The sequence below is a fragment of the Chlorocebus sabaeus genome, chromosome X (genome assembly GCF_047675955.1).
Source record: "Chlorocebus sabaeus isolate Y175 chromosome X, mChlSab1.0.hap1, whole genome shotgun sequence".
Classification (NCBI taxonomy): domain Eukaryota; kingdom Metazoa; phylum Chordata; class Mammalia; order Primates; family Cercopithecidae; genus Chlorocebus; species Chlorocebus sabaeus.
Window position 1 is genome coordinate 87,422,338 of NC_132933.1, and position 20,584 is coordinate 87,442,921.

Genomic DNA, 20,584 nt, shown 5'->3' on the forward strand with positions numbered 1-20,584 from the left:
TAACATATGGTCTATACTTGAGAATGACCCATGTGCTGAGGAAAATAATGTGTATTCTGCAGCTGTTGAATGAAATGTTTTGTAAATATCTCTTACGTTTATTTGATCTATAGTGCAGATTAAGTCTGGTGTTTGTTGATATATTTTTACTGGTCTCAAAGATATATGCAATGCTGAAGGTTGGTTGGGGGGGGGTGTTTGAAGTCTCCAGGCATTATTGTATTGAGCTTTATCTTTTTCTTATGCTCTAATAATATGTGCTTTATATATCTGGGTGATCAAGTGTTAAGTGCATATACATTTGCAATTGCTATATCTCCTGCTGAATTGACCACTTTATCATAATATAATTATGGCCATTGCCTCTTCCTATAGGTTTTTTTTTGTGTGTTGAAATCTATCTGATGTAAGTATAGTAACTCCTGTTCTTTCTTTGTTTCAAATATTGTAGAATATCTTTTTCCATCCCTTTATCTTCAGTTTATCTGTGTCTTTACAAGATAAGTCTGTTTCTCATAGGCAACAGATCACTGGGTCCTTTTAAAACCCATTCAGCCACTCTATGTCTTTTGATTGTAGAGTTTAGTCCATTTACATTTGATGTTATTAGTAACACTGAATAATTACTAACATTCAATGATAAGTAAAGACTTACTCCTGCCATTTTGTTAGGTGTTTCTTGGTTGTTTTGTAGTCTTCTTTCTTTCCTTCCTTCTTGTCTTCCTTTTAGTGCAGGTAATTTTGGCTGGTGGTATGCTTTAATTTCTTACTTTTTTTTGTATCTGTTGTTTATTTTTTTGATTTGAGGTTACCATGAGGCTTGCAAATACTATTTTATAACCCATTATTTTCAGGGTGATAACATCTTAACACTGTTTACCTAAACAAACAAGAAAAAAGTAAACAATAAACACTTTACACTTTTAAATTAATCTCCAGTCTTTTCAATCTTTTAATTTCTATTTATATCTCACAGTACCGTCTTTGACTTGAAAAGCTGTAGTTATTTTTGATTGGTTCATCTTTAAGTCTTTCTATTTAAGATAGGGGGAGTTTACAAGCCAGATTTATAGTGTTATAATATTTTGAATTTTCCTGTGTGCTTACAAACTCCAGTGAGTTTTGTAAGGTCAGATGATTTATTTATTTATTTGTTTATTTTTTCTGTCGCCCAGGTTGGAGTGCAGTGGCACGATCTCCACTCACTGCAAGCTCCGCCCCCCGGGTTCATGCCATTCTCCTGCCTCAGCCTCCTGAGTATGGGACTAGCAGCGCCCGCCACCACGCTCCGGCTAATTTTTTTGTATTTTTAGTAGAGACGGGGTTTCACCGTGTTCGCCAGGATGGTCTCGATCTCCTGGCCTCGTGATCTGCCCGCCTCAGCCTCCCAAAGTGCTTGGATTACAGGCGTGAGCCACCGCGCCCGGCCTCCAGATGATTTCTTATTGCTCACTATCCTCCCTTCTTTCTGATTGAAGTACTTCCTTTAGCACTTCATGTAGGCTAACTCTGGTATTGGTAAAATTCCTCAGCTTTTGTTTGTCTGGGAAAATCTTTATTTCCTCATTATATTTGAAGAATATTTTCATTTGGTTAACTGTTTCTTTTTTTTCCCCAAAGCCTTTCATGTATGTCATGTCACTCTTTTGTTCCTTGCAAGGTGTCCACTGAAAAGTCTGCTGCCAGCTGTATTGAAGTGCCACTGTATATTGTTTGTTTCTTTTCTCTTGATGCTTTTAGGATCCTTTCTTTACCCTTGACCTTTGGGAGTTTGATTATTAAGTGCCTTGGGGTAGGCTTCTTTGGGTTAAATCTGCTTGGGGTTCTGTAACCTTCTTGTACTTAGATAGTGATATTTTTCTCCAGGTGTGGTGAGTTCTGTGTTATTATTCTTTTGAATAATCTTCTCTAGCTCCTCTTTAAGATCAATAACTCTTTGATTTGCTCTTACGAGGCCGTTTTCTAGGTATTCTAAGTGTGCTTCATTGTTTTTTATTCTTTTTTTTTTTTGCCTCCTCGGACTGTACATTTTCAAATAGCCTGACTTTAACCCCACTAATTTGTTCTTCTGCTTGATTAATTCTGTTAAAAGACTTTGGTGCATTCTTCAGTATGCCAATTGCATTTTTCAGTTCCAGAATTGCTACATGATTTTTAATTATTTCAATCTTTTCATTAAATTTATCTGATAGAATTTTGAATTCCTTCTCTGTGATATCTTGAATTTCTGTTTCCTCAAAACAGCTATCTTGAATTCTCTATCTGAAAGGTCACATATCTCTGTTTCTCTGGGATTGGCTCCTGGTGCCTTATTTAGTTTGGTGAAGTCATGTTTTCCTATATGGTCTTGATGCTTGCAGATGTTCTTTGGTGTCTGGGCATTGAAAAGTTATGTATTTATTGTAGTCTTCACAATCTGGGTTTGTTTGTACTCAATCCATCTTGAGAAGGCTTCCTGGGTATTTGAAAGGACTTGGGTGTTGTGATCTTAGCTGTATCTGCATTAGAGGGCAACCCAAGCCCAATAATACTGTGGTTCCTGCAAACTCATAAAGGTATCACTTTGGTGGTCTTGGATAAGATCTGGAAGAATTTTATGTATTAAGGCAGAAACGCTTGTTTTCTTCCCTTACTTTTCCCAAACAAACAGAATATCTCTCTTTGCTGAGCTGCTTGGAGCTAGGTGTGGGGTGACTTAAGCAGCCCTGTGAGTACCACCACTGGGTAGGTGCTGGGTCAGACCTGAGGCCAGCACAACACTGGGTTTCACCCAAGGCCCATTGTAACCACTGTCTGGCTACCACCTATTTTCACTCAAGGCCCGAGGGCACTACAATCTGCAAGTCATGAAGCCAGTCAGGGTTGCATCTCTCCCTTCAGGGCAGCAAGTTTCGCCAGGACCAAGGCAGTTCCAGAAATACTGTCCAGCCACCAAACACTAGAGTCAAAAACCTTAGAAATCTACCTGTGCTATTGTACTATGGCTGGGTTGGTGCTCAGACAATGAGATGCTTTCCATATCCTCTCCACAGGAAGCAGAACCTCAGCCCATCACCACCACCACCACAGGCCCACTGGAAGTATTTTCAAGCTACCACTGATGTTCACTTAATGCCCAATGAGTCTTTAGCATGTGGTGAATGTTGCCAGGCTTGAGACTCACTCTTTAGGGCAGTGGGTTCCCTTTTGGCCCAAAGCATATCCAGAAATGCTGTCTAAGAGCTATGGTCTGGAATCAGAGACCCCAAGAGCCCACTTGGTACTCTACCTTCCTGTGGCCAGGCTAGTACCTAAGGTGCAAGACAAAGTCCCCTTTAGTTTTTCCTCTGCTTTTCTCAAGTAGGAGGAGTCTCTAACTATAGCTACCACAGCAAATGTGCTGGATCTCACCTGAAGCCAGCATGTCTCAGTCTCACCCAAGGCCTATGGTGTACTACCTGGGCATTGCTATGGGTTATTCAGGGACCAATGTATCTTTAGGCAGCAGGTGATGGGTCCTGCCTGGACTGGGTCCTTTCCTTCAAGGTGGTGGGTTCCCTTCTGACTCAGGATGTATCTAGAAGTGTCATCCAGGAACTAAGGCCTACAATGGGGGACTCAAAACTTTGATCAGTGCTCCACCTTACTGTGACTGAGCTGATATTCAAGGTGCAAGACAAAGTCTTCTTTACTCTTCCCTCTCATTTCCACAAATGGAAGGAAGGTGTTTCTTTTGCAGCCATGAGCTGTGCTGCCAAGGGTTGGCAGTGATGTGGTTCTCACTCCCTTAGCCACTATGGCTGGTGTCTCAGCAGGTCACATTCCCCTGATGTGCACTGGCTCTTTGCTTAGCATAGCACTAGGACTCAGCTAGGAGCTATGGTCCTTGTGTCCTACGCTGCCTTTAAAATTTGTTTGGAACCCCAACGCACTTTAGTTTGCAGTGAACTCAAATTCCAACTGCTGGGATGGGTAATTCCCCTCTTGCTAGGGCTGGTTTAAATGCCTCCTCCATTGGCGGGCATCAGCTGAGTTCAGTCTTGTTTGGCTTTATGCTGTGACAGGGCAGCAAAATGCAAGGTTTCACAACCGCTGTACCCTCCCTTTCCCAAGAGCACAGATTATTTTCTCACATGACACATCTACTGCTAGAGGATACTGGAGAGGGAGTGGCATTAGAGATTCAAGACTATCTTTCTTACCCACCTCAGTGCCTGATATGGTTTGGCTGTGTCTCCTCTCAAATCTCATCTTGAATTGTAGTTCCCATACTCCCCATGTGTCATGGGAAGGACCTGGTGTGGGAGGCAATTGGATCATGGGGGGCAGTTACCCTCATGCTTTTCTCATGATAGTGAGTGAGTTCTCACAAGATCTGATGGTTTTATAAGGGGCTTTTCCCCCTTTTGCTGGACACTTCTCCTTGCTGCTGCCATGTGAAGAAGGACATGATTGCTTCCCCTTCCACCATGATTGTACATTTCCTGTGGCCTCCCCAGCCCTGCAGAACCCGAGTCAATTAAACTTCTTTCCTTTTTAAATTACCCAGTATTGGACAGTTCTTTATAGTGGTGTGAGAGTGGACTAATACAGTGCCTACTTCAGTGATATGAAGTTAAAAATCAAATACTATGAGTGCTCACCTGATTTTTTCTTCTTAAGAATGTGATATTTTTGTTTAGATAGTTATTAAATTTGGTGTTCCTGTGGGAGGGATGCTCGATGGAGCCATCGTACTCCATCCATAATCAATTAATGCTTAGTAATTTACAAAATGGTTTTACATATGCTATCTCTTTCAATCCTAACAATCTTACTGTGGGGTGAATGGCATAATCCCTGTTGCATAAATGAAGAAATAGACTCAGAGACATTATTCTTTCTTCCTTTTTCTCTATTTAGACAATCTACAAGGCCCGTCATAGGAACTATATTCTTCACAAGAAAAACATGGACTGATTAACATCCAACTTGAATTCAGTTCATCCTTCTCTGAATTCCTATTGTAAAGTCAGTTTTATGTATTTTACTACTGATGTGCTATTTTTTCTTTTTCAGTCTTTTCCTGTGTATTGTAATTTAGTAATGTAAAAAGACAAGCATAGATTTTACAATTAATGAATTTGATTCCTAGCTGACCTTGATGCATACTTGTTGTGTGATTTTATACAGGTTATCTAGTTCTCCAAAACTCAGTTTCCCCACCTGTGAAATGTGGATAACAATCCTTACCTCACAATCTCGTTTGGTTTATCAAATAAGAAAATTGACATAAAGTCTTTCCTTCCTTCCTTCCTTCCTTCCTTCCTTCCTTCCTTCCTTCCTTCCTTCCTTCTTTCCTTCCCTCCTTCCTTCCTTCCTTCCTTCCCTCCCTCCCTCCCTCCCTCGCTTCCTTCCTTCCTTCCTTCCTTCCTTCCTTCCTTCCTTCCTTCCTTCCTTCCTTCCTTCCTTCCTTCCTTCCTTCCTTCCTTCCTCTCTCCTGCCCTCTCTTCTTCCCTCCCTTCCTTTCTTAAAATATGTCCACCATCAGGCTGAAAGCCCCATGATGTCAGTGCACATATCTTAAACCTCTGTCGTTTCCCCAACAGAGTTGGATTCATAATATTTGATACCTACGACATACTTATTGTGTGATTTTATGCAGGTTATCTTGTTCTCCAAACCTCAATTTTCCCACCTGTGAAATGTGGATAACAATCCTTACCTCACAATCTCATTTGGTTTATCAAATAAGCAAATTGATATAAGGTTTTCCTTCCTCTTTTCCTCCCTTCCTCCCTCCCTCCTATCCTTCCTTCCTTCCTTCCTTCCTTCCTTCCTTCCTTCCTTCCTTCCTTCCTTCCTTCCTTCCTTCCTTCCTTCCTTCATCCCTTCCTCCCTTCCTCTCTCCTTTCCTCTCTTACTCCCTCCCTTTTTTTCTTAAAATATGTCTGCAATCAGGCTAAAGCCCCATGATGTCAGTGCACATATCTTAAACCTCTGTTGCTTCCCCAACAGAGTTGAATTCATAATATTTGATACCTACATTTACTTGGAATTGGAAGGCTTGGAATGCATGTTTTTGGAGTACTAGGCGTCTACATACAGTCTCATCATCTAAGATCAACTTCAAGAGCCTTTGAATCTAAAATACTTTGCTGGATCTAATTAAAATTTCAACATGCTAATAAGTGAGTTAATGGCTTCCATCTTCACAAATCATTGATTTGTCAAAAAGGAGATGCAGTTTCTTTGATTTTAATGAATAGGTTTCCCCAGAAACTACACATTTTCTGAAATCATTATTAATAGCAATTTTAAATACAAACTCTCCATTGGTGGCTTTTGTTGTTGCTATGACACCAATAATAAGCAGTCACTACACTCATTGACAGAGATAACTCACTTTAAACCCCTTAAAGTTTGCAATTACTTTTGGTTGGAGGTTAGTGAAAAAAGTGTGAGGTATACTTCTTCAGCAGTCTCTAAAAAGTCTATACTAACACAAGGACTGTGATAGACAATCCCTAGAAAAATTGACATCTTCATATGTCCTGTTCTTTATTCTTTCTCTTTCTGTTGTATGCCTGAGGGTTACAGCTCCAAATATTATATTTAAATAACCACTTTCTTCAAATGATATTACAGTGCTTTACAAATACTATTTCTTTAGTCTTTCATAATGTCTAGAGCTCTGAAAGATACATTAATATTTTATTTGTACATTTGCTTGCATCTTGTTCAGAGCTTCAGTCTCAAATCTGAACAATTTTTTAAAAGAATATAAAACATTGTCCTTATTCTTAAGTATTCTTATTTGTTTACACTTTTAGCATACATAAATAACAGTGACTCTTCCCTTTTTAATTCATTTTCCAGATGAGATCCACTTATTCTAAGCCTGGATAAAATAATCTACAGCTTGAGGTAGTGGAAAAAAAAAACTGGGCTTAGAAATAGACTACAGTTGGATTTCTGGATCCATCATGTACTGGCTATGTGACTTTGTGCAAACCTTTAACCTCCTTGAGGCTCAATTACTTAATTTACCATGTAAAGATAAATAATAAAATATTGTCATTATTATGAGACTCAAATGAGATGATGGATCTTTAAAATACTTTGAAAATGTAAAGGATTATGCTAATTCTACCTCTAATAAAGTTATTAATGTAAGTGAATGTTTATTATAATTCACAACAGAGAAATCATTTGTGCATTTTTTTTCCTTTTGAGATATAAAATAGCATCCTAAAACTTAAATATATAATTTAAATCTTTCTATTAAAATTAAGAATAGGATATTAGAATATCAATGTTGGAATAGACCTTAGAGATAGTCTATCCCACATTACTGTATAAAAGGGGACAGTGAGGCCAAGAGGAAAAAGAAACCTTTTTTAGGTTATACAATCAGGCAGTGGTAAAATCAGGACTGGACCTCTGGTTCCCTTTCTTCCCATTCAATGTATTTCCTACTCTACTACAATGTCTTACCTAAATGGTCTTGTTGGGCTTTGTTAGGAAACTACTGTTCATCTCCAACTTTTCATTCACTGCTTTGAACCAAGATTTTAATATGAACTGTCAAGCAGGCTTCTCCTTGGTGGGAGATTACTTTTCACAAAGAGAATGACCTAGAAGGCAATTCTTTCACACATTTTACCTTCCTGCCAGTAGATTGTAAACCATTGCATGGCTACTGGGGCAATAGGTAGGACAACCAGAAAATGTGAATCAAGGCTGGAGGTCATGTTAGTTTTTCCTTAGGGATATACAGATATTGGTCTTGCTGGAGCAACAGATAGAAAGTAAGTTAGTGACTAGCATATGGTAAATATTCCTTTAGTGTTCATTTTATTCCATTTCTACTCACATTATGATAGAATGTTATTGCTTACAAAGTACTTTCCTATTTTTTATTTTAAGTTATTTTCACAACAAATACATGAGGTAAGGATTATTCTCATATTACAGATGAGAAAATTGAGGCTCCGAGAGAGTAAATTAATAGCCAAACTTTACACGGTAAACAAGAGAGCTAAGATTTAAACCTAGACTCTCTGACCTCAAGTGAAGGGATCTTTCCAGTATACCATAATGGCCTATGATTTTGCCATACTTAATGAATTCTGAAAAATATTACTAAAGATGTGACTGCGAATTAATAAATGCCATGTGGAAGAAGTTCTAAAGATTGTAACTAAACTTACATATTTTATAAAAAATAAACATATCTCAATCTTTCTTTGAAACTATATAAATGCTTTTTTTTCTTCCTTTTTTTTTTTTTTAAATACAGATGAGGTCTCACTATGTTGCACAGGCTGGTCTTGAACTCCTAAGCTCAAGTGATCCTCTCGCTTTGGCCTCCCAAAATGCTGGGATTGCAGGCATGAGCCACCATGCCCAGACAGCCACCATGCCTGGTCAACTACCTAAATACTCCTAAATTATAAGAAGAGGCTTCAATTGCTTAGACTGATCAAGTGTCCAAAAGTATGCAACACAAGTCTAGAATCAGAATTAACCTTGCATTGCTGATTTAGCTAAACAAACAGATCTCAGAAGTTGGAAGGGTTCAATTCTACACTTACAAAGGATATACTTATTCTGGAAATTCTGGTTCTCACTTATGTATTAATAATATATGGAAAAATGCAGAAGGAAAAAGAAAAAAAAGAATCATAGATGCTTTATTCCTAAGAATCGTTGCTTCTTTCTCTAGTGCAATTTTTTTTAAGTTGCATAAATTGTGGTTGTGAAGTATTTTCTGAATATACCACATGAAAAACTTTCCTCCAAAAACTAAAGTAGGGGCACAATGAAATGGAGCTAGAATTCTTCATAAGAAAAGCATGAAATGATATAGTCACATTTTTCTCTTACATATTTAGTTCTTTCTAAGCATAGTATTAGAAGTCAGAGAGATCTGGATATAAAACAAAACCCTAAATTTAATAGCTATTTGATCTTAGGCAAGTCAAATAACCTGCTTAAGATAGTTTTTTAATTTGTAAAATGGAGATGATAATACCTACATCATAGGATTGCTATGAGGATTAAATGTGATAACACATGTAAAGCTCTTGGTACTTGATTTGTGAAGTTCAATAAGTGATATTCCCTTTCCTCTCACCCCTTCCTATGATGATTTCCTGTTAACTCCAAAAGCCTACATATTTTCAACCTAAGAAGATAATTTTATTAGCTGTGTTGTTCAGATTTTCACCACTGCTTTGATGACTCAATCTATCTGGAAGAAAGCTTCACTTTCTTACAAATAAAATGTCTTAACTTTTCATATTACACAGATCATCTCACTATAGTTTACCCTTTCAAGCACACGCGCGCGCACGCACACACACACACAACAACAACAACAACAACCACCACCACTAAAGTACCCACCTCTTAGCACCTCAAAAATGTCCAATGTCTGGCACAGATCCTCAGCATGCTCAATTCTTCTTTGGAGGCCTGTAGTCCATGTCTGTATTTTTTACTTTTGTGACTTATCCATCACAACATGGCTTTTATCCTCTGTTGCTGAGGCAGAAATGCCAAAAGGAGTCCATAGCCTTGGGTAAAATAGATTCAATGAGCAGAAGGCAAACCTATGATGAGAACTTGATAAATCGACCACTGAAACACCTTTTACCCATTTAAAGTTAAGTATTTATGCAAAACAAAATAAGATCATAAATCTTAAAAGACCACAATTTAGAATAAACATGAATTCCTAACTACTTGAAATACATCAGATTTTCACCATGAGGAGACTTTTCTGATCCAATTAAATGAAAAGACATATGTACAGTTTACAAACTTGACAGAAACATACAAACAAAAAAAACACCTGAATAAGAAGAGCCATCCCTTTCTACCTCACTCCAAAATAAAATAATAAGTCATTTTGAGAACATTAAAATTAAAATGTTAATCATTACACTGATAACCACTTGATATTTTATAATTTTAGGTGGTTCAAAAAATGTTTTCTATCTAGAAGTCAGATCATTAAACTATGGTCCAGAAGCAAATTGTGGCCTAACAAAGGTTTGTGGAGGTTCTTATTCTTCCCACTCCACAGCTTTGGGAATTTTTCCATTCCTTAAAGATTACTTTAGTTGTATAGTGACTGTATTTTCCAAACTCCAAATCAGGCCATAAGTTCTGACACATGGGGGTTTTGTGTTGTTTCTTGGTGCTGGATGCAATCTAGGAGGTGTAACTTAGATATAAAAAAATTAGAATTTCAGGACACATGATATTAGGACCTCCTAAGGGTGTGTCAAGAAAATAAAGAGATAAAAGAAAAAAATTAGAAGTTTTGGGATATTCTGAAGGCTTAGAAAGATAATGAAAGAGAATGTTTGAAATTAAGAATGCCTTGGAAAATTTGTTTACTGTTTGAATAAATCATCTGAGTCAAGGTTATTGGATAGGTAAAAAAATCAGTTAAAATCGAGAAGAAACTGGAAATCTTATTTAATCTGAAATTATTAGAAAGTATATTCCATGGTTCATTCATACACAAGAAAATTTCAAAAAATGGTATGTAGCTTTATGTAAATATACTCATAACTCTCTATTAGATGTGTGACATGTTCAAGAGTGAGGTGCTTTCCTAGAGTTGATATTGTAGGGATCTTAGGGTTACTGCCCAACTTTGTATTATCAAGCTGTGGAAAAATCTATTCCCATGAAGCACTGAGATTTGAGCTGATCATGCTAGCAAACATGTTATTTGCAGCTCCTTGTTGCCACAACTATCATGATGAAAGAGTCAATCTTGTGTACCTATATCTGTTCCTGAGAAGTCCCCTTCTGATCCTACAGTTTTAATGATTTATAAATGCAATAACAATATCTTTGTGGGTAGTCAAGAAAAGGGTCACAAGTTGCCTCCACAGTCAGGAAGTACACTAAGAAGGTTCTGACTAGCTTTCATTCTGCTATACTGAGCTTCACGAGGACAGGGTGAGTGTTATTCATTTCTAAGGCCCTGTGCTAAGCCTTGCATATAGTAGATGTTCAATAAATAACTGCTAAATAGCTTGTAAGATCCTCAATGAAGAAAGCATTTTCCTGATCTTCCAAGTTTTTCATTTTGTACTCATCATTGAATAGCAGCTATTTTTGTGAGTTGACTATCATCACATAGGCAAACATAATAAGAAGTAATGTTTTGAAGAAGCAGATAGAGTGAGTCACATAATAGTGCAAATGTAGGTATGTATCCTAGAGGAGCTGTTACTCACCTACCTTTCTGTGTGACCAGGATTAAGGAGATAGGTGGTCATTATCTCTTCTTTCAAGTATCACCTGGGAAACCCATCATTCTTAAAAGAAGCAGTGGTATCTTGCAACTTGGCTATTTAGTCTATTTCCTTGTAGAGGGGTAAAAACAAACAGAATTGGTGACTGTTAATTACATAACCCCATCAGAGTTAAATCTTTATAGAAGACAGAGGTAGTGAAAGGGATTAAAAAAGAATATTAGCCTTTGCTAGCTTTTCAGAAATTAATCCTCACGATTGTCTGACTAGACAGAGACAGAAAGAGAGAGGGAGGTAAACTAAAATAAACATGGCATAGCAATGACAAATAACAAATACATATGCAAACACAACATGATCCAAAGAATTTTCTAAAATTCATAAGCAAGTTAAAGGGCTATCTGTCAGGACAGATGACCATCATGAAGAAGAAATGAGCTCCTATTAAAAGAAGAAGCCAAATAGGCTGGGAGCGGTGGCTCACGCCTGTAATCCCAGCACTTTGGGAGGCTGAGGCGGGCAGATCTCGAGGTCAAGAGATCGAGACCATGGTGAAACTCCGTCTCTACTAAAAATACACACACACACACACACCAAAAAAAAAAAAAAAAAAAAAAAAAAATTGCCTGGTGCAGTGGCGGGCGCCTGTAGTCCCAGCTACTCAGGAGGCTGAGGCAGGAGAATGGTATGAACCTGGGAGGCGGAGCTTGCAGTGAGCTGAGATTGTGCCACTGCCCTCCAGCCTGGACAACAGAGAAAGACCCCATCAGAAGAAGGAGAAGGAGGAGGAGAAGAAGGAGGAGGAAGAGGAGGAAGAGGAGGAGGAGGAGGAGGAGGAGGAGGAGGAGGAGGAGGAGGAGGAGGAGGAGGAGGAGGAGAAGAAGAAGAAGAAGAAGAAGAAGAAGAAGAAGAAGAAGAAGAAGAAGAAGAAGAAGAAGAAGAAAAGGAGGAGGAGGAGGAGGAAGAGGAGGAGAAGAAGAAGAAGAAGAAAGAAGAAAGAAGAAGAAGAAGAAGAAGAAGAAGAAGAAGAAGAAGAAGAAGAAGAAGAAGAAGAAGAAGAAGAAAGAAAGAAAAAAAAAGAAAGAAGAAGAAGAAGCCACCACCAAATAAGCCTTCTTCCACCATTTGGAAAAAAGCACCATCCTCCTTTGTAGAACTGACAAACCAGAAACCATTTTTCCCCTGATGGGGAAAACCACCTTTCTTCTGCTTGGGCCTTTTTTTTTTTTCATTCTATATTTACCAAGAAATATATCGCTGCGATAGACAATTCATGTACAGTAAATCATCAATATAGTTTAAGCCAATAAAAGCCAAATTGAGACTATTAAGTAGCATAATGCTGTGTAACAGTCCAGTGCCTGACTTACTTAAATATATACATTCTTTGGTGAAATTAGCTTCATTCAGTTTTATGTTTTTACACAAAAATGTTTTTAAGAGGGACAGTAAACCAGAGAGAAGAAACCTGCAGAACTTTGGAGCCTAACTTACATGTGTTATTCATAATTATATTTTCTAACAATAAAGATATGCTCCAATTTGAAGGCATTATTTGAGATTGGCCATGCAAGAGTAAATATGGACTGGATATTTGAGTGCCCAAAATATTTTATTGGGGGCAGGAACCCAAAACATATAATTCAAAGACTGAATATAAATATTTGTTAATGTGCTAAAAAATCAACAATCAGTCATGATGATATTCTTGTCACCCCTTATACTAGCCTTCTGTGTTTCACAGGAAGTAAATTATCAAACACAAATGAACCTTCCAAGAATGTCAAAATGTATCAGTTATTAGTTAAGGACTTAAAGAAAAAGTTCTAAAGCTATAGCCTTCTTTAATATGATAATACATCTGAAGAAAGAAAAACTAAAATTTCAGAAAATATAATTTCATAGATGCAATCAGAAAAAAATCAAGAAGTTAAAAACCAATAAAATGTCATAAAATTATAGCTTACCAAATAATTCCATATATTTACCTCATTTGAGTTTTAGAACCAACATATAAAAAAGGGAAATATTATTTCCTTCATTGTCTAAATAAGAACAGTGACAAATTTTAATGTTACTGTACTTATTCTAACTCATGAAACTCCAGAACTGGAATACAGGTCTTCTGATCTCTAGTACACTTTTTCTTCTGCCTGCTAGAATGCATATACCACAATTTGTTTATTTATTCAACTGTGATGAACCTTTGAGTTATTTCCAGTTTTACAAATTAAGTTGCTATGATTATTTGTATACATGCCTTTGTGTAGGTATATTCTTTTATTTGCCTTGATTAAATATCTAAGAATGAAATGACTGATTCATATGGTAGTTGTATGGTTAACTTAAGAAGCTGCCAAACTGTTTTTCAAAGTAGTTGTACCAATTTGCATTTCCATCTGCAGTGTATGTAGGAGATCTAATTGCTCCATATCCTTGCTATTGTTTTATATGGTCCATTTTTAAGCCATTGTAATAGGTAAGTGGTGGTATCTCATTGTGGTTTTAATTTGCATTCCCCAATAGCTAACGATACTGAGCTTCTTTTCCTGCATTTATTTGCTATTGCTATCTCTATTTATGGTGAAGTGTCTATTCAAATATTTTGTGTTTTTAAAATTTTCTTATTGTCAAATTTTCACAAAACAAGTTTATTGAAGCTTAATTCATGAAAATACAATTCATCCAGTTAAAGTACAAGAATACCTTGGAAATACTGCAAATTAAGTTCCCGACCACTACAAGAAAGCAAATATTGTAACAAAGTAAATATCACAATAAAGTGAGTCACATGATTTTTTTAGTTTTCTATTTCATATAAAAGTTATGTTTACACTATATTGTAGTCTATTAAGTGTGCAATAGCATTATGTCTAAATAATGCACATTCTTTTATTGAAAATATTTTAGTGCTTGCCTGAAAATGCTAACAATCATCCAAACCTTCAGTGAGTTGTAATCTTTTTACTGATGCAGGGTCTTGCCTTGATGTTTATGGCTGCTGAATGATCAGGGTGGTGGCACGTAAAGAATGAGGTAGCTGTGGCAATTTCTTAAATCTAGAAAACAGTAAAGTTTTCCAAATTCATTGACCCTTTCTTTTATACCATTTCTCTACATCATGTGATTCTGGTTGATAACATTTTACCCACAGCAGTACTTCTTTTAAAATTAAAGTCTATGCTCTCAAACCCCACCACTGCTTTATCAAATATGTTTATGTAATATTATAAATCCTTTGTTGTCATTTCAACAATGTTCACAGCATCTCCACCAGGAGTAGATTCCATTCCAAGAAACTGCTTTCTTTGCTTATACATAAAAAGCAACTCCTCATTTATTAAAAAGTTTTAACATGAGACTGCAGCAATTCTGTTACATCTTCTGGCTCCACTTCTAATTCTAGTTTTCTTGCTATTTCCACCAAATCTGCAGTTATTTTTTCCAGTGAAGTCTTGAACCCCTCAAAGTCATCCTTGGGGTTGGAATCAACTTATTCCAAACTCCCGTTAATGTTGATATTTTGACCTTCTCCCATGAAGTGCAAATGTTCTTAATGGCAGCGAGAATGATGAATCACTTCTAGAAGGTATAATTTACTTTTTCCCAGATTCATCAGAGGAATCATTATCTCTGGCAACCATAGCCTTATGAAATGTATTTCTTAAATAACAGGACTTGAAAATCAATATTACTCTTTGATCTCTAGGCTGCAGGATGAATGCCACATTAGCAGGAAAGAAAACAACATCAATCTTCTTATACATCTCCATCAGAGCTCTTGTGTGACTAGATGCATTTTCAATGAGAAGTAATATTTTGAAAGAATTTTTTTTTTCTGAGGTGGTCTTAACAGTAGGCCTAAAATATTCAATAAACCATGCTGTAGTGCTGTAAACAGATATGCTGTTATATGGACTTGGTTGTTCCATTTATAGAGATTAAGCAGAGTAGATTTAGCATAATTCTTAAGGGCACTAGAATTTTCAAAATGGAAAATGAGCATTGGCTTCAAATTAAAGTAATCAGCTGCATTATCCCCTAACAAACAAGTCAGCCTGTCCTTTGAAGTTTTAAAGCCAGGTAATGATTTCTCCTGTCTAGCTATATAAGTCCTAGGTGGCAGCTTCTTTCTGTACAGGGCTGTTTTGTCTACACTGAAAATCTGTTGAAAAGCTTGCCTTCTGCTAGCTTTTGAATTTGCTTGCTCTTGCTTCTCTAGTTCTTTTAATTGCGATGTTAGGGTGTCAATTTTAGATCTTTCCTGCTTTCTCTTGTAGGCATTTAGTGCTATAAATTTCCCTCTACACACTGCTTTAAATGTGTCCCAGAGATTCTCATACATTGTCTCTTTGTTCTCATTGGTTTCAAAGAACATCTTTATTTCTGCCTTAATTTTGTTATTTACCCAGTAGTCATTCAGGAGCAGGTTGTTCAGTTTCCATGTAGTTGTGCAGTTTTGAGTGAGCTTCTTAATCCTGAGTTCTAATTTGATTGCACTGTGGTCTGAGAGACTGTTTTTTATGATTTCCGTTATTTTGCATTTGCTGAGGAGTGTTTTACTTCCAATTATGTGGTCAATTATAGAAAAAGTGTGATGTGGTGCTGAGAAGAATGTATATTCTGCTGATTTTGGATGGAGAGCTCTATAGATGTCTATTAGGTCCGCTTGGTCCAGAGCCGTGTTCAAGTCCTGAATATCATTGTTGAGTTTCTGTCTCATTGATCTGTCTCATATTGACAGTGGGGTGTTAAAGTCCCCTACTATTATTGTGTGGGATTCTAAGTCTTTTTGTAGATCTTAAGAACTTGCTTCATGAATCTGGGTACTCTTGCATTGGGTGCATATATATTTAGGATAGTTAGCTCTTCTTGCTGCATTGATCCCTTTATCATTATGTAATGCCCTTCTTTGTCTTTTTTGATCTTTGTTGGTTTAATGTTTGTTTTATCAGAGACTAGGATTGCAACCACTGCTTTTTTTTTTCCTTTCCATTTGCTTGGTTAATATTCATCCATCCCTTTATTTTGAGCCTATGTGTGTCTTTGTACATAAGATGGGTCTCCTGAATACTGCACACCAATGGGTCTTGATTTTTTATCCAATTTGCCAGTCTATATCTTTTAATTGGGGCATTTAGCCCATTTACATTTAAGGTTAATATTGTTATGTGTTAATTTGATCCTGTCATTATGATGCTAGCCGGTTATTTTGCACATTAGTTGATGCAGTTTCTTCATAGTGTTTATGGCCTTTATAATTTGGTGTGTTTTTGCTGTGGCTGGTACCGATTTTTCCTTTCCATATTTAGTGCTTCCTTTAGGAGCTCTTGTAAGGCAGGAGTGGTCGTGACAAAATCTCTCAGCATTTGTTTGTCTGTAAAGGATTTTATTTCTCCTTTGCTTATGAAGCTAGTTTGGCTGGGTATGAAATTCTGAGTGGAAAATTATTTTCTTTAAGAATGTTGAAGTTCAGTGGTGGTGTTGCCCCTGTCTAGGCCCTGAGTGGCCCTGAGCATGGGCAGTCCCTGGTGGCTGCCATAGCCGAGCTACCAGTGCTGGACTCCCATGGGCAGTGGGTGCCGTTTGGAGCTCTCCTCCGGGAGCGCTGTGCCATGGTACTGTTTGTGCAGCATTTCCTGTTTTACATTTGCAACGAATATGTAGAGGATCTGTGAAAAATCCTGAAGAGTTTCTTACAAGAAGCAAATGTCACCCTTATAGTGATTGAACAGTCATCCTACCATCCTATTGAGCCTTTTTGCAAACTGCCTGGATATTCTCATGAAATCTATTTCATCCTGAGAGGGAAATTTATAAAATATTGGGAATGAAAAGAGGTGAAGAAATGGCCTCATCAGGACAGAGCCCCCACGTAAACTCTCAGGAAGCCTTTGGAGCTTGTGGTGGGCAGTGACTGGCCCTCTCTTTGATTTTCAAGGAGATCCAGCTCAGCAAGGTGGAACTCTCATTTTAGGTTCAGGTAACAACATCCATTTTATACACCATGAAAGGAATACGTTGGATCACAAACCTATCAACTGTTTTACAGCTTGTAGGAGTTTAACATGTGAACTTTACAAACAGACTTTCAGTTATCCATGTGTGAGTTAACATGGTATCTGCAACTTTCGACTGGACCTCCTGGAATGTGACCTTCAATGCTAGGGTGTAATATCCCTGTGCAGTGTCTAACCTTTGAGGATTTAGGAAAGCATAAAGAGTCCTTGAACCAGTTGAACTGCATGCTGAGAAGCATCAGTTGTCAAAAATGTGATAATACTTTCATTTTATAGCTTTTAAAATTTTATGCAAAATAACAAATATGAATATACAAAATATAACTTTAAAAAATTATAAAATCATAAATACAATTTCAATCATTTTACATTATGGTATATTCAGTCAATGAAAGATTTTTTGGGGAATTAATACAAATTCTGATGAAGAATATATAAAGGGAAGGGAGAGCAACACAAGACCATTGTATTCAGTGAAGAAAGCAAAATATTAAATTCTGTCAACAATATAACTGCATTTTTATATGTATGTATTTGTATTTTTGTGTGCTTAGGAAAAAGACAGGAAATAAATACCAAAATGTTGCCAGTAGGTATCTCTGTGTTAGGATGATAGTGTTATTATTTTCTTTTCTGCATTTCCCAACTGTTCTATAATGAGCATGATTAATATTGTTGGGCCAGGAAAAGGTCTTTAAACATTATCTGACAATTTTATGCCTATAAAACCACCTTCTAAAGCGCAAATTATATAGGCTGCAGTCCATGTTTCTACCCTAATTGCTTTACTCATAGGAAGTGTGGCAATCCGAATATCTCACATATAGCCAGTGTCCACGGCACCTTCTCATTACACACTTGCTATCCATTTCACCAGGATTTTTGGGAATTGGGGGAGCTATGGAGAAAAAATTTGTTTTAGATATTTAAGATATGTATTTAAAACATGGTTAGTGTGCTTTTTGAAAGGGAACTGTAAGAATTTTATTTTATTTATTTATTTATTTTTCAGACAGAGTCTTGCTCTGTCTCTCAGGCTGGAGTGCAGTGGTGCTATCTTAGCTCACTGCAACTTCTGCCTCCTGGGTTCAAGTGATTCTCCTGCCTCAGCCTCCCAAGTAGCTGGGATTACAGGCACCTGCCACTACACCTGGCAACTTTTTGTATTTTTAGTAGAGACAGGGTTTCACCATGTTGGCCAGGCTGGTCTTGAGCTCCTGACCTCAGCCTCCCAAAGTGCTAGAATTACAGGCATGTGCCACCACACCTGGACAAGAATTGTTCAAATTTTTAAAAACTTTGTGACTTAAATGTACCCTATGGTTTAGTTGTGCATTCCTAGAGAACTGGTATTTCCCACCTGCAAATTGCTCTTATTTGGAAGACTTGTCAATTTTTTATTTTTCTAGAAACTTAATCTGTTTAGTTGGGAAGTGTCCCAGAATTCCTGATGAAAAAAGTACAGCAAAATCAGGATTTTGGTAATTATTAGCAAGTATAATATTGCTTTGAACTCAATGCTTTTATATGAAGCATATGAAGTTACAAAAAAATTAATGTATTAAAATATTTGAATATATTTTCATGTTTGTATAATCATGTTTTTATTCAATAAAATGAAATTTTTCATTTAAATTTTTTTTAAAAAAAGGAATGTTGAATATTGATCCCCACTCTCTTCTGGGTTGCAGGGTTTCTGCAGAGAGATCCACTGTTAGTCTGATGGGCTTCCCTTTGTAGGTAACCCAACCTTTGTCTCTGGCTGCCCTTAACATTTTTTTCTTCATTTCAACCTTGGTGAATCTGATGATCATGTGTCTTGGGGTTGCTCTTCTCGAGGATTATCCTTGTGGTGTTCTCTGTAGTTCCTGAATTTGAATGTTGGCTTGTCTTGCTAGGTTGGGGAAGTTCTCCTGAATAATATCCTGAAGACTGTTTTCCAACTTGGTTCCATTCTCCCCATCAGTTTCCGGTACAACAATCAAATGTAGGTTTGGTCGTTTCACATAGCGCCATATTTCTTGGAGGTTTTTTCCATTCCTTTTCATTCTTTTTCTCTAATCTTGTCTTCACGATTTATTTCATTAAGTTGGTCTTCAATCTCTGATATCCTTTCTTCCACTTTATCAATTTGGCTATTGATGCATGTGCATGCTTCATGAAATTCTTGTGCTGTGTTTTTCAGCTCCATCAAGTCATTTATTTTCTTCTCTAAACTAATTATTCTAGGTAGCAAAACCTCTAACCTTTTTTCAAGGTTCTTAGCTTCCTTGAATTGGGTTAGAACAGGCTTTTTTAGCTCAGAGGAGTTTGTTATTACCCATCTTCTCAAGCCTAATTCTGTCAATTCATCAAACTCATTCTCCATAGTTTTGTTCCCTTGCTGGTGAGGAGTTGTGATCCTTTGGGGGAGAAGAGGCATTCTGCTTTTTGGAATTTTCAGACTTTTTGGGCTGGTTTTTCCTCATTTTCATGGATTTATCTACCTTTGGTCTTTGATGTTGGTGACCTTCGTATGGTGTTTCTGTGTGGACGTCCTTTTTGTTGATGTTGATGCTATTACTTTCTGTTTGTTAGTTTTCCTCTAAAAGTCAGGTCCCTCTGCTGCAGGTCTGCTGGAGTTTGCTGGAGGTCCACTCCAGATCCTGTTTGCTGGGTATCACCAGCGGATGTTGCAGAACAGCAAAGATTGCTGCTTGTTTATTCTTTTGGAAGCTTTGTACTAGAGGGGCACCTGCCAGATGCCAGCCAGAGCTCTCCTGTATGAGATGTCTGTCAGCCCCTGCTGGGAGGCGTCTCCCCATCAGGAAGCACAGGGGTCACGGACCCACTTGAGGAGACAGCCTGTCCCTTAGCAGAACTCGAGCGCCGTGATGGGAGATCTGGTGCTCTCTCTTCAAAGTCAACAGGTAGGAACGTTTAAGTTTGTTGAAACTGTGCCCACAACTGCCCCTTCCTCTAGGTGCTCTGTTCCGGGGAGATGGGAGTTTTATCTATAAGCCCCTGACTGGGGCTGCTGCCTTTCTTCCTGAGATGCCCTGCCCAGAGAGGAGGAATCTAGAGAAGAAGTCTGGCTACAGCGGCTTTGCCAAGTTGTGGTGGGCTCTTCTCAGTTTGAACTTCCTGGTGACTTTGTTTACACTGTGAGGGGAAAACCGCCTACTCAAGCCTCAGTAATGGTGGACACCCCTCCCACACCAAGCTTGAGTGTCCCAGGTCAACTTCAGACTGCTGTGCTCGCAGCGAGAATTTCAAGCCAGTGGATCTTAGCTTGCTGAGCTCTGTGGTGATGGGATCCACTGAGCTAGACCACTTGACTCCCTG

General features: G+C 37.6%; 1 protein-coding gene and 1 pseudogene across 13 annotated transcripts in view; one reads left to right on the forward strand and one right to left on the reverse strand.

The window, feature by feature from the left end:
* ZC3H12B (zinc finger CCCH-type containing 12B) overlaps window positions 1–20,584 on the reverse strand; it is a 423,636-nt gene that overhangs the window by 52,989 nt on the left and 350,063 nt on the right. For 7 of the 13 annotated variants that reach the window (XM_073013617.1, XM_073013610.1, XM_073013612.1 and 4 more), the window contains 2 exons: window positions 11,227–11,351; window positions 9,370–9,539 (listed from right to left, as the gene is read on the reverse strand). The exons of 1 other annotated variant lie outside the window; for it this stretch is intronic. The gene's annotated coding sequence lies outside the window, so the exon portion shown is untranslated. Of the gene's footprint in view, window positions 1–655; window positions 881–9,369; window positions 9,540–11,222; window positions 11,352–20,584 lie in introns of all 13 variants that reach the window. 5 more of the 13 variants (XM_073013613.1, XM_073013618.1, XM_073013611.1 and 2 more) reach the window with 2 other exon arrangements.
* On the forward strand, window positions 15,679–17,349 carry LOC140710767 (peroxiredoxin-like 2C pseudogene; annotated as a pseudogene).